Source organism: Dasypus novemcinctus, chromosome 6 (genome assembly GCF_030445035.2).
Source record: "Dasypus novemcinctus isolate mDasNov1 chromosome 6, mDasNov1.1.hap2, whole genome shotgun sequence".
Lineage (NCBI taxonomy): Eukaryota > Metazoa > Chordata > Mammalia > Cingulata > Dasypodidae > Dasypus > Dasypus novemcinctus.
In genome coordinates, this window is record NC_080678.1 from 79,649,685 (window position 1) to 79,663,946 (window position 14,262).

At 43.9% G+C, this 14,262-nt stretch overlaps 1 pseudogene; it reads right to left on the reverse strand.

The window, feature by feature from the left end:
* Positions 1–875: 875 nt before the first annotated feature.
* Positions 876–2,246, reverse strand: LOC101433538 (perforin-1-like; annotated as a pseudogene).
* Positions 2,247–14,262: the final 12,016 nt, after the last annotated feature.

Genomic DNA, 14,262 nt, shown 5'->3' on the forward strand with positions numbered 1-14,262 from the left:
TCCTGGAGCTGCCTAATGAGGATAAGAGCAGACACAGAAGAATACACAACGAATAGACAGAGAGGGTAGAAAAAGGGGGGAATGTGGGCAGGGAGAAATAAATAAAATAAATCTTAAAAACTAAAAAGAAAAGCATACATTAGAAAAGAAGACTATCAATAAAAGTATCCATTTGAGGATATTAGAAAAAGAACAACAACAACAAAAAAATCCAAACAGCAGAAATAATTAAAGTCCAGAAATTACTGAATAGTAAACAAATATATAATTCAGAAAATCCATAAACCCATAAATTGTTTGTTTTGAAACGAATACAATTTATTAACCTTTAGGAAGGCAGATAAAGAAAAAAAGAGAAGGCGTACATTATCAATGTCAACAAAAATCAAAAGAAAATATTTTGAACAATTTTATGTCAATAATCTAATAGTTTACATGGAAACAATAAATTTTCTAAAAACAATAACTTATCAAAACTGACGTGAAAGGAAGTAGAAAATCTGGATAATCCCATATCCAGAAAAGGACCCACTGGGGAGGCTTATTAGGACCTAGGGGAGACGGGGATGGGGAGGCAGGGGCAGGGAGGCTGACGCAAACCTGTGTGGTTCCCAATCCAGGATGAGGTGGAAGGACAGAAGACAGAAAGTGGGTTTGAGCAGTTCCCTGGAGCCGCTCCATGCCTCGGGCAGCGAGGGGCTCAGTGCAGGCCAAGCAGGGCCAGAGAGCTGCCCAAAGCCCAGGGTGCAGAGCAGCACAGTGACAGCTGCCGCCCTCACTCCCAGAGCCCAACAACTCTGTGCACCTGGTATTGGAGAGTCCAGTTAAGAATGTTGTAAAAATTATGCATTCATTTCACAGCCAGGATTTCTGAGCTAGGTGTCTTTGCAGATGGCACCTGGTGGAATGAAAAGTGGGGGAGGTCCCATTCCTGTCCCCACCGCCTCCCAGGGCCCTTGGTCTGCCCTGTAACAGCTTTCGTCATCACCTACAGCCGGGTGGCCTGCCCAGGACCTGGCATCTGGGAGCAGCCTGGTGCCCTGCTTCCAGCTTCCCAGGAACCCAGACGTCCCCGGGGCTCTTGGAAAAGCCAGGGGCCAGGCTTCTGGGCCAGGCAGCAGGGCCTCCGGCCACTGCCACACAGCCCCACTGCTGTTCCCCGGGGGCTCCCCAATGCTCCCTGGGGGATGTACTGTAGGCACTTGGCCCCTCTCAGGTGTGGGGTGCACGTCACCTTGTATGTGAATTCCAGAACTCCATGACTGAGGAAACAGGTGTCTTTAACCTCCGAGTTCTGGGCCGTAAGCTTTCTGTCACAGGTGCTGAGGAGGTCATCGTCTCAGCCAGAGTCTGCGTCCCAGACCTGCACCCTCAGGACTCTGCCCCTGGCTCCAAAGTCCAGCCGTGTCATCCACCTGGGGCTGCTGTTGTTCCACACGGTGCCCATCCTCCGCTCCTGGCCCACAAAGACCTTCCCATAGGCATCCGTGGCAGTGCCCACGTCTCCCCTCAGATCCCACGCTTGGATGACGGTCACCTCCAGCCGGGCCAGGCCCCGCCTCTGCGGACAGCAGTCCTGGTTGGTGACCGCCGAGCCGTGGCACAGGCAGTGGCAGGGGTCCCTGGGGTCCTTCTGCTGGCCCAGGGTCAGGGCTGGCTGCAGTCCCTCCAGTGCGCCCTGTCCGTCACGTACTTGCTCACGGCGCGCCTCAGCGCCTCCCGCCGCGGGTCCTGGCTGTCCAGGAGCAGGTGCAGAGGCTGCAGGCTGTAGTCCACCAGGCCGGGGCTGTCCTGCAGCGAGCTGACCCAGGCCGAGAACTGCTCAGGCCCCGCCTGGCTCCCGAACAGCAGGTCGTGCATGGAGGCGAGCCCGCCGCCCACCACTTCGGAGTAGCGTTCCCGGTACACCTGGTGGAAGGAGGTTGTCATCTTGTGCTGCTTCTTCTTCTCCTGGCACTCCTTGTACTGTACCGAGGAGCTGGCGTGACCCCTATGCTGAGCGCTGCCTTGAAGGCCAGGCAGTCGCCCACTTCGTCAGCCGTGAGCCCTTCCAGGGCCAGCTGGCAGGTGCGCAGGGCGGTGACGGTCCACGCCCGGCCCCCCAGACGCACGGCCTGGGTGAAGTGGGTGCCGTAGCTGGAGATGAGCCAGAGGTAGTGGAGCTTGGTGGAGGCATTGAAGTGGGGGGGCAGAGCCCGAACAGCCCGCCTGAAATCAGGGTGGAGCGGGGGATTGTGCACCAGGGGAAAATTTCAAGGGGAGAAAAGAACAGATTTTAATTCGTTTGCACAAATTTGAGCACCAATTCTGTGCAATTTTAACAAGATATGCACAATACTGAACCTATTTTCCAATGGACTCAAGGGAGGAGATGAGCAAATGCCTGTGTCACCTTAAGAGTGACAAATGGGGAGTGGATATTGGTCAGTGGTTGAGCATGTACTTCCCATATAGGAGGTCCAGAGCTCAATTCCTGGTACATCCTTTAAAAAAAAGTGACAAATGCTACAAAGGAGGAAGCCACGCATTGTTAGGGATTGCCATCTGCTATCAAGTGTGACTGGCAAATCTCCATGGAAGAGGTAGCAGTTTAAGATGGTTTTGATGGGCGTATAGCCTTGATTTGGCTCATTCCTTATCAAATTTATGCCTAGGGATGGACTAGTTGATTCAACCATGAATAAGGTAGAAATGGCCCCTGGGAAGTACTGGGGAATGTGTGTGTGTGTGTGTGTGTGTGTAGATGAATAATTTAGACCTGGCAGCTGGGGAAGTCTTCCTGGAGGAGGTCACCTCTGAAGCTGGAAGCTGAAGGCTGAGGAGAACTTAGGGTGGAGGAGAAAATTGTTCCAGAAAGAGTAACGTGTGAAAGGTCAGAGGGAGAAAGCTTGGCCAATAGAGCACCCAGTAATTGCAGAGAGCTAGGGCTTAGTGAGATGGGGGCAGAGTTGAGAGAGGTAAACATGTACAGCCATATGGGTGAGACTAGGGAGATTGCACTTTATCCCAAAGGCTGCAAAGAACTGATCAAGGATTTTAAGCAAGACAATGACATGATCAGGTGTGTATGTCTTACCTGGGCTTCTCTAGAGGCAGACCCCAAAATAAGGATCTATAAGTAGTTTATGAGGGAGATGATACCAGAAAATACCAGCAGGGAAGTGTGGAAGTGAGACAGGGAAAGGAGGCAGCCAAAAATGCCTGTGTGGGACCCTGGCCTGATTAAGATGGTGGAGTGAGATGCTTCAGGATTCAGAAGTTTTGAACACCCAGGCAGATCTGGCAGAAGCATATTTCTTAAAGCTCCAGAAAAACAGTTAAAGGGCTGTAGCAACAAAGTGAGTGCTGAATCAAGAAAAAGGCCAGTTACAAGCAGTAGGACGCCCTGGCACCTGCCTGGCTCCTCCCATATCTCTTATTGTGTTCCCAGTGTGGATGCCTGGTCCTGGTTAGGAGGAAGCGGTAGAAGCCTCGTGCACATAGTGGGAGCTTGTGTGTCTTGCCCAATCTGCCTCCTGGTGGCCTGAGGTATTTGCCATCTCGGAACTCTCCCTGCATGTATAAGCAGCTCACTGAGCCCTCCTACAGAATGCTGTGGAAAAGCAGTCAAGTGGCCGCCTGGGGAAAAGGATTGCTGGTTGTCGGACTTAGAGTGCAGTGCTCAGGACTGTGAGGGAGCTGTTTCCTAAGGAAAAGGAGACACTTGGAATCATATAAATGGGGTAGGGTCAGGATTCCTAGGACCAAAAGCATATATCCAAGAAAAGTCACATGTGCAGAAAGAACTAGGGAGGCCCTGTCACCTTGGTCAGCAGCTATTCTCTAAACTCATTGTATGGATCAGCCCTGAAGGAGAGCTCTCCCACAGCTCAATCTGCAAAGACTGGGAAAGGTGTTTTCTTCTTTTTCTTTTTTTTTCTTAGCTCCTCCTGCCATTCAAGGAAGGCTCTGTATAACACTAGCTGGATACAAGCTTAAGGAAGAGAGTCTCAATTCCAGTGATAACACATTAAAATATCAAAATATCCAGGTTTCAACAAAAGATCATGAAACACACAAAGAATCAGAAAGTAATGGTCCAGGCAAAGGAGATTAAAGCATTAGAGACTATCCTTGACTAGGATCAGATCTGGGATATTTCAGAATAAGACTTTTAAAAAGTGGTCCTAGGGGTAAGCGGCCATGGCTCAATCAGTTGGGCTCCCGTCTACTGTATGGGAGGCCCTGAGTTGACGTCCCAGGTCCTCCCTGTGAAGGCAGACTCGCCCTCACTCCACAGCGAGTCGCAAGCTCACAAGTGTTGTGAAGTGCCAACTCAGCAAGGTGACACAACAAAAAGGGAGACAAACAGAAACACAGGAGAGCATGCAGCAAGTGGACAGAGAGCAGCAAGCAAAATCCGCAAGGGGGGTGGATTTAAATTTAAAAGTGGTTGTAGGGAAGTAGATGTCGTTCAAGTGATTGAGTGCCTGCTTCCCACATGAAAGTTCCTGGGTACACTTCCCAGTGCTTCTTAAAAAAACAAAACAAAACAAAGAAACAACAGGCAAAACAAATGAGAAAACTGACTCAGGGGAACAAGTGTGACTCAGAGGTTGAGTGCCGTCTTCCCACATATGAGGTTGCAAGTCCATTCCCCAGACCCTGGCACATCAAAAAAAAAAAGGTCCTAAATATGTTCTAAGAGTTCAAGGGAAACATGGACATAAAGGAAATCAAGAAAATGATGAAGGAACACAAGGAGAATATCAATAGAAAGATGGAAATTATGAAAAAGAACCAAAGCTGAAGACAACAGTAAAAGAAATTAAAAATTCCCTAGATGGGGTTCAACAGGAAATTGGAACTTGAAGATAAGACAATGAGATCATCCAATATGAGAAACAGAAGGAAAGAGTGAAGAGAAGTGAACAGGACCTGAGGATTCTGTGGGACAGAATCACAGTTTCCAATATACTCATTATGGGATTCTCAAAAGGCTAAGGAAGGGAGAAAGGGGCAGAGAGAATATCCAAAGAAATAATGGCTGAGAAATCCCCAAATTTAATGAAAGACATGAATGTGCATATCTAAGCTGCTGAACACACTCCAAACAGTACAAACCCAAATAGACCCACACTGTGGCATATTATAATCAGACTGCCAAATGCCAAAGATATAGAACTCTGAAAGCTCAGAGAGAAGGAACATGTCATTTACAAGAATGCCTCCATAAGTTTAAGTGTCAATTTCTTATTGGAAACCACAGAGGCAAGAAAGCAGTGGGAGGACATATTTAAAATACTGAAAGCAAGAAACTGTCAGCTGAGAATTGTGTATCGGGCAAAGTTGTCTTTCAAAACGGAAAGGGAGATTAAGACATTCCCACATAAACAAAAGCAGAGGAACTTTGTTATCACTAGACTGGCTCTATAGGAGATGCCAAAGAGAGCTCTGCAGGTTGAAAAGGAAAGAACAGTGTAAAACAGAGCAAAGCCACATGAAGGAGCTTGAAGAAATAAAGATCTCTGGTGAGGGTAATGACAGGAAAATGCCAGTATTATTGTATATTTGGTTTGTAACTCCACTTTTTACTTTGTATGGATCTAAAAAGCAAACTCTCAAAATATGAGAGAAAACAGTGAATTTGGACTCATAATATATAAAGTGTACAAACATGTAATTTATGATAAGAAATATTTAAGAGTGGTTGGAGGAGAAAAGAGGTATAGGAATGTAGTTTGCATAGACTATTGAAGTTAAGTTGCTAGCAAAGCAAACAAGACTGTTAGGGATTTAGAATGTTAAATTATACAAAGAAAATAAGGAAAACATGCAAGCTGATAGAGACAGAAATTAGAGTACAGACTTGTATATGTGTGTGTGGGGGGGAAGCGGGAATGGGGAATTAATGCAAAATGAATGTGTGGTTTCTTTTTGGGGAGATAGGAAAGTTTTAGTAGGAGAAAGAGGTGAAGGTATAACAACATATGAATGAGATCAATCACACTCAGTGGTATGCTGGGAGGAGTGGAGAAGGGAAAATTCATTTTACATAAATGTTCCCCCAATTAAAAAAAAAGACAAGTAAAGAGACAATGGCAATGAAAGGCAATGTATGATCCTGGAAAGGGTCTGTTAGGGAAGAGAGAAGGTTCAAAAGGACTTAATGGGCCATATGAAAAAAAAAAAAGAAATATAGACTTTAAGCTTTATTGTTATCCATGCTAAATTTCTTGAACTTGATAACTGCACTTAAGGTAGTTACATAAGTGGATATCCTTGTTGTTAGGAAATGTACATGGAAGTATTAAGTGTTCAAGAAGTACGATGTGTACAACATACACTTAAGTGTTCAGAAGATGGATTGATTAATAGACAGATAGATGGGTAGATAGAATTATATGGCAAATGTGGCAAAATGTTAAAATTGGGGAATCTGGTTCATTTGGAAAAAGACCTTGACCAAAAGGGGGAAATATTAAGTACAAATGAGTTTTTATGGCTCAGAGATTTCAAAGTGAGTCAGGAGGTCATTCCAGAGGTTATGCTTATGCACGTCTCGACAGGATCTCACTGAGTGCCACAGTGAACAGGGCCTCAAGCAGGGGACCTCCTGAGGGCTCTAGAGACACCTGGACACTATAGGCAGGGCAGACAATTTCAGGAATTCAGCACCCTGTCAGTGGGCCTCACCTTGGAATATATAATATCCTATCCACCCAATGTATAGGAGTTAGATTCATCTATAATTTTCCTGTGCTTGGCTCTTAGGCCCTTTTATTTGAACCTATAATTAGCACTATACCCATTAAATATATGTTTCAGAGACTTAAATCTTCCAAATGTTCCTATGCTGGTTGAGCCCTGAATCTCAGCAGAGTTGCAGCCAACACCTATTCTCTAGTTCATTGGACTTGCCCAGGACAACTAACAAAAGGCTGATGATGGGTAATGCCCATCCTTAAAAATAGTATCTATAACTGCAAGCAAGACAGTTCCACCCATCTGCCCCATGGGATCTAAGACCCGTCTCAACTGGAAGCAGAGTGGGCGTCACCATCCCCAAACCCTCAAGATTGAGGGTGAACAAACGTAAGGGGGGAATGCCACTATGGATAAAGTAGACTCATTATTATCCGAGTAATGGAAGAACTTGTAGCATTGATATAAAGGCAGTGGTCACCAGAGGTTCTAAATGGAGGGAGAGGGAAGAATGGGTGTAATATGGGGCATTTCTGGGACATTGAAATTGTTCTGCAAGACATTGCAATGACGAATACAGGCCATTATACATTTTGTCAAAATCTTTAAAATTGGGTGGCACAAAGTATAAACCATAATATAAGCTATAAACCCTGGTTAGTAGCAATGCTTCAGTATGCGTTCATCAATTGTAACAAATGTAGCACACAAATGAAAATGTTAATGGGGGAGAGTGGGGGAGGGGTAGGGTGGGGTATATGGGGATCCTGTATCAGTTATGAGGTAACAGTTATGTAATCTAAAGATTTTGTATTTTTTAAAAATATTTTTTATTATTTTTAAAAGATTCATAGATTACACAAAATGTTACATTAAAAAATATAGCATGGGGAAGTGGATTTGGCTCAATGGATAGAGTGTCCACCTACTATATGGGAGGTCCAGGGTTCAAACCCAGGGCTTCCTGACACGAGCAGCAAGTTGACCTACTGCAAGGAATGCTGTGCCATGCAGGGGTGCCCCCCACATAGGGTAGCCCCATGCTCAAATAGTGTTCACCTCAAGGAGATCATGCCTATGAGAAAAAGGTGCAGCCTGCCCAGCAGTGGTGCCGCACACACGGAGAGCTGACGCAGCCAGATGATGCAGCAAAAAGAGACACAGGTTCCTGGTGCCGCTGACAAGAATGTGAGCTGACACAGAAGAACACACAGCAAATGGACACAGAGAGTAGACAACTGAGGGGCAGGGGGAGGGAGAGAAAGAAATAAAAAATAAATAAATAAAAAAGAAGAGGTTCCCATGTACCCCACTACCCACAACCCCTACATTTCCCACATAAAAACTTCTTTCATTAGTGTGGCACATCCATTGCATTTGATGAATACATTTTGGACGACTGGTACACAGGATGGATTATAGTTTACATTGTAGTTTATACTCTCTCCCAGTCCATTCAGTGGGTTATGGCAGGATATATGATCTCCTGCATCCGTCCCTGTAATATCATTCAGGACAACTCCAAGTATGGAAAATGCCTTCATATCACACCTTGTTTTCCCTCAGCAACAGCAGTGGCCACTGTCTCCACATCAATGATATAATTTCTTCCATTGCTAGAGTCACAATAATTCTGTAGTAGAATACCAGTAAGTCCATTCTAGTCCATGTTTTATTCTGCCATTCTGAGGACCCTGAGATAGTGATGCCCACTGCACCTCTAATTGAGAGGGGGCCTCAACCTCCCATGGCCACACTCTCGGTTCCCTGGTGTGGAGGTTGTCCATCCTCAGCTCCCATCAGCTGACCTGGGTAAGCCCAACGAACTGGGGAGTAGGTGCTGTAATACTGCTGAGCTCAGGGCACAGCTGGCAATGGACAGCCCAGAGATTCAAGTCTCCTGGGCATACACCAAACCCCAGTATCCCAATACCAACCACAGGTTCAATAGAAGTGAGAGAAGAGGTGTGTGTAGAGATGTCAATCTGAGACCAACTCCATTACAGTCAGGAGCACAAATTCCAAAGTAGGGTCCACCGACAAGACACGGAACTCCAGAGCCATCTGCCATGACTGTAGGACCTGGGTGTCTCTGTGGCCCTCAGGGACACCGCTACCTGGGGTTGGATCTACTTTGGCTGTCTCTGAGATCCTGCTGAGAAGTGCGACCCCTCTGATGACCTCCTGACTCAAATTGGTGGATCTGGGTATCTAGAGGGTAGAAGTATATTGGAGTTCTCTGTAGGGTTTGTATTATTTTGTAACTGTCCTGAAAGTCTGAAAGTATTTCAAAACAAAAAGTTTAAAATTACAAAAAAAACAAAACAAAACAGGTCAGCACTGTGGGCAGCTGCGGCCTGATCTTGCTGGAGAGCCCTGGGAGCCACTCCTCAGAGCTCCTCTGCCCCAAGGACGCCACCTGGTGTTTCCTGGATGACCTCCCACTGCAGTCACTTGTCTCAGGGCCTGGTCCTCACCGGACCCCAGGCCTGGGGCGGGGCCTTTCCTAGTTACAGGGGAGGTTGGCAAAGCAAGAATCGGGCACTAGTCTACGGGGCAAGATGGTGTCTGAGTGAGTAGACCTTATAATCTCTCCTGCAAAGAAGTGGCTAAGTAGGGTTGGAATCCTGCTGGACTGGGCTGTTTTGGGTGTTTGTAGGGCAGGAGGTGTCTGTACATTGATTTGGTAGGACGGTGACAGAGAGATTCTTGTTAAGAGGTAGAATTTTGGGTCTCTTTCATGGAGGTTGGGGTCGTGCGCAGGTCCCTTCCCCCTGGGGCTGGCGGCCCGGTGGTGGCAATTCCTGGAGACTTTGCTGTGTTGGGGAGTTCCCAAGCTCTGAGTGGGCTGTTTCAGGGGCCTTCAGGGTGGGAGGTGTCTGGAAGTCAATTTGGTGAGACAGTGATGGAGGAGATTCTTGTGAGAGGTGGAATTTTGGGTTTCTGCCTCAGAGGTCAGAGGTTCTGGCTGGAGCCCCTCCCCTTAGGGCTGGCAGCCGGTCCACGGCAATCCCTGGGATCTTTGTCCTGTGGGGGGTCCCCAAAGCCTGAGTAGGCTGCTTTGGGAGCTTCCAGGGCAGGAGGAGACTGGATGATGATTTGGTCAGACAGTGACAGAAGGGAATCTTGCAAGAGGTGGAACTTTCGGTTTCTGACTCAGAGGTCAGAGGTTGGTGGAAACCTTCTACCTGGGGCTGCCAGCCTGTCTGTGGCGGTCCCTGAACTATTTGAAGTGCTGCGGTGCCCCAAACAGGCTGTTTCGGGGACTTGCAGGACAGGAGATGTCTGGATGTCAAGTTGGTGAGACAGTGACAGAAGAGATTCTTGTGAGAGGTGGAATTTGGGGTTTCTGACACAGAAGTCAGAGTTTGCAGGCAGGACCCCATCCCCTAGAGCTGGCACCCAGCTGCGGGGATCCCTGAAGGCTGTGTTGCGTTACGGTGCTCCCAGACCCCCTGTTAACTGGATGCGTGGTTCCCAGGTCTGTGTCCCCTAAACCCTGGTGGCCCATGCTCGAGAGACTCACACACCTTGAGTCTGCAATATCACAGACTTCCCATCCCTGAATCCACCGTGCCCTGAAGCCCATCTGAGGTCCTTGATTATCCTAGCCCTCGGCATTTGCGTTTTTTTTTTTTTTTTTGGTCTTGGATGCTAATATTGCATTATATCCTGGTCTTTTCTCCCATTTTATGCCCCAAGGTCCTTTTTCATTTACTTAGTTTTTCTTCTCCTTTTCTTTCTCTTGCTTGTTTCCCTCTCTTTTCTTTGCCCACCCCCTTTTTTCCTTCTCTCTCTTTTTCTTTTCTCTCCTTTTCTACTTATTTTATTTATATAATAGGTGCTGCAGGGAGCACTTCACATTTGCTGTGTTTCCTCATCCTCCATTTCCTATTGTCTGTGTGAATTGATTTTGACCACCTACATTATCCACTTTCCCCCACATCTTACTATCCTCCATCATCCACTGTCTCTCTTACATTCCACGTCCCTTTCTTTGGCCCCCAAATTGTCTGACTTTTAATTTCTAATACCTTTGTTCTGTTTTCTGTCTTTTATCCACTCTTGATATTATTGTCTTTCTTTTCTCTTTCCCTCTCTCATGAAAACACTGGCTTTCTAATTCATACTATATTCCTCCCCATATTTAGCTGACTGTCTCATTATAGGTACTCTACTTACTGCTATAACTCTATACAACTTACATGAGTCTAATATCCATTCTCCCAGATCTCACATTGTTGCTCTGTTAACATTTATTACCAATATTACTTTACACATTTGCTTTTCTTACTCATTTTGCTTTCCCTGGCCCTAATATTTTCCTTCAAAGTGAACTTAGCCAGCAACAAGAGAATAGAGTAAGAAGAACAAAGTGATAAAGAGAAGACATAACACTTATGCAAGAACAACAATTAATCCCCAAGACTAGACAAAAAAGCTAAGGAACTGATTAAACCCATCAAGACAAAATGATGACCAGACAGAAACAAAAAACTACAAACCAAACCAATAATCAGGAAAACATGGCTGAATCCAATGAATAAACTGAAAACCAGGAAGGGGAGCAGAACATCGGACAAGTAATTAAAGATCTCAAAACATATATTAGAGACCAACTTAATGAAGTAAAGGAAGAGATTAAAAATATGAAGAAATCACTTGGAGAGGAAATTGCAGACATACGCAAAAAGATAACAGATATGATGGTGATGAACACTGCAGTTCAAGAAATCAAAAATACACTCTCAGCAAAGAGTAGCAGATTAGGGGAGGCAGAGGACAGAATTAGCGATGTGGAAGACAGTACATCTGAAATCAAACAGTTAGTAGAACTGATTGATAAAAAGATAGAAAAAACCCAGCTATGACTTAGGGACCTGAATGACAATGAAAAATGCACAAACATACGTATTATAGGCATCCCAGAAGGAGAAGAGAAGGGAAAGTGTACAGAAGGGGTATTGGAGGAAATAATGGCTGAAAACTTCCCAAATCTACTGAGAGAGATCAATGTACATGTCCAGGAAGCACAACACACCCCAAACATCATAAATCCCAACAGGCCCACCCCAAGACATATACTTGTCAAATTATCCAATGCTCAAGACAAAGAGAAAATTCTAAAAGCAGCAAGAGAAAAGAAAACCATCACATACAAGGGAGGCTCCATAAGATTAATTGGTGATTTCTCATCTGAAACCACAGAGGCAAGAAGGCAGTGGTATGATATAGTCAAGGTACTAAAAGAAAAAAACTTCCAACCAAGAATACTCTACCCATCTAAATTAGCATTCAAAAATGATGGAGCATTCAAAATATTCACAGATAAACAGAAATTGAAAGAGTATGCCAACAAGAACCCTGCCCTTCAAGAAATACTAAAGGGAGTTCTGCAGGAAGAAAGGAAAAAACAGGAGAGGCAGAGTTGGAGGAGAGTGTAAGACCAACAAAAGAGACAAAAAGAGAAGGAAAAACAAACAAACAAAATATGACAAACACAATTCCAATCAAAATATGGCTAACATAAATAATTCCTTGAAAGTAATAACATTGAATGTCAATGGATTAAACTCACTTATCAAAATATTCAGACTGGGAGATTGGATAAGGAAATATGACCCATCTATATGCTGTCTATAAGAAACACATCTTAAACCCAGGGATTCATGGAGGTTGAAAGTGAATGGTTGGAAAACAATCTTACAAGCAAACAATAACCAAAAAAAGGCAGGAGTAGCTATATTAATATCAGACAAAATAGACTTTAAATGCGAAACAATTGTGAGAGACAAAGAAGGATACTGCATATTAGTGAAAGGGACAATCTGTCAAGAAGAATGAACAATCATAAATATTTATGCTCCTAAGAAGGGCACCTCCATATACATGAGGCAAACACTGGGAAAACTAAGTGAAAAAATAGATGCCTCTACAATTAATACACCACTATCGACTTTGGACAGCACATCTCAAAAGAGAATCAATAAAGAAACAAAAACTTTGAACAGTATATTAGAGGAGCTGGATCTAACAGACATATACAGATCATTATACCCGAATACAGCAGGACATACATTTTTCTCAAGTGCTCATGGATCATTCTCCAAGATAGACCATATGCTAGGCCACAAAGAAAGGCTCAATGAATTCAGAAAGATCAAAATCATACTAAATAATATCTCTGACCACAGTGGAGTGAAGCTGGAAATCTGCAAGGGCCAGAGGGCCAGATGTCACACCAAGATATGGAAATTAAATAGCACACTCTTAGAAAAACAGTGGGTTAAAGAGAAAATCCCAAAAGAAATTAATAAATACCTTGAAACTAATGAAAATGATAACACAACATACTAAAATTTATGGGATGCAGCAAAAGTAGTACCAAGAGGGAAATTTATAGCCATAAATTCATACATCAAAAAAGAAGAAAGAGCAAAAATTGAAGAACTAGCTGCCCATTTGGAGGAATTAGTAAAAAAAAAAAAAAAAAAGGTAACCCCATAGAAAGAAGGAAGAAAGAAATGACAAAGATAAGAGCAGACTAAATGAAATAGAAAATAAGAAAGCACTTGAAAAGATAAACAAAACCAAGAGCTGGTTCTTTGAGAAGATCAATAAAATTGACAAACCTTTAGCTAGACTAACAAAGAAAAAGAGAGAGAAGATGCAAATACACAAAATAAGAAATGAGAAAGGAAATATCACCACTGACCCCACAGAAATAAAGATTATCATAAGAGGATACTTTGAAAAACTATATTCCAACAAAAATGACAATTCAGAGGAAATGGACAATTTCCTAGAAGCACATAGGCAGCCTATTTTGACGAGAGAAGATATTGAGGATCTCAACAAACCAATCACAAGTAAAGAGAATCAGTTATGAAAAACCTCCCAACTAAGAAGAGCCCAGGGTCAGATGGCTTCACAGGTGAATTCTACAAAACATTCTGGAAAGAACTAACACCAATCCTGCTGAAACTCTTCCAAAAAATCAAAAGAGAAGGGACATTACCTAACTCCTTCTATGATGCCAACATTACCCTAATACCAAAGCCAAACAAAGACACCACAAGAAAGGAAATTACAGACCAATTTATCGAATGAACCTAGATGCAAAAATCCTCAACAAAATACTTGCTAACCATATTCAAAAACATATTAAATGAATTATACACCATGACCAAGTGGGATTCATACTGGGTATGCAAGGATGGTTCAACATAAGAAAATCAAGCAATGTAACGCACCATATAAACAGATTGAAGGGGAAAAATCTCATGATTATATCCATAGATGAAGAAAAAGCATTTGACAAAATACAGCACCCTTTCTTGATAAAAACACTGCAAAAGATTGGAATACAAGGAAATTTTCTCAACATGATAAAGAGTATATATGAAAAACCCACAGCCAACATCAGTTACAATGGTGAAATCCTAAAATCTTTCCCTCTTAAATCAGGAACAAGACAAGGATGCCCACTATCACCTCTTCTACTTAACATTGTCTTAGAAGTACTTGCTCGAGCACTGAGGCAAAAACCAGATATAAAAGGCATTCAAATTGGAAAGG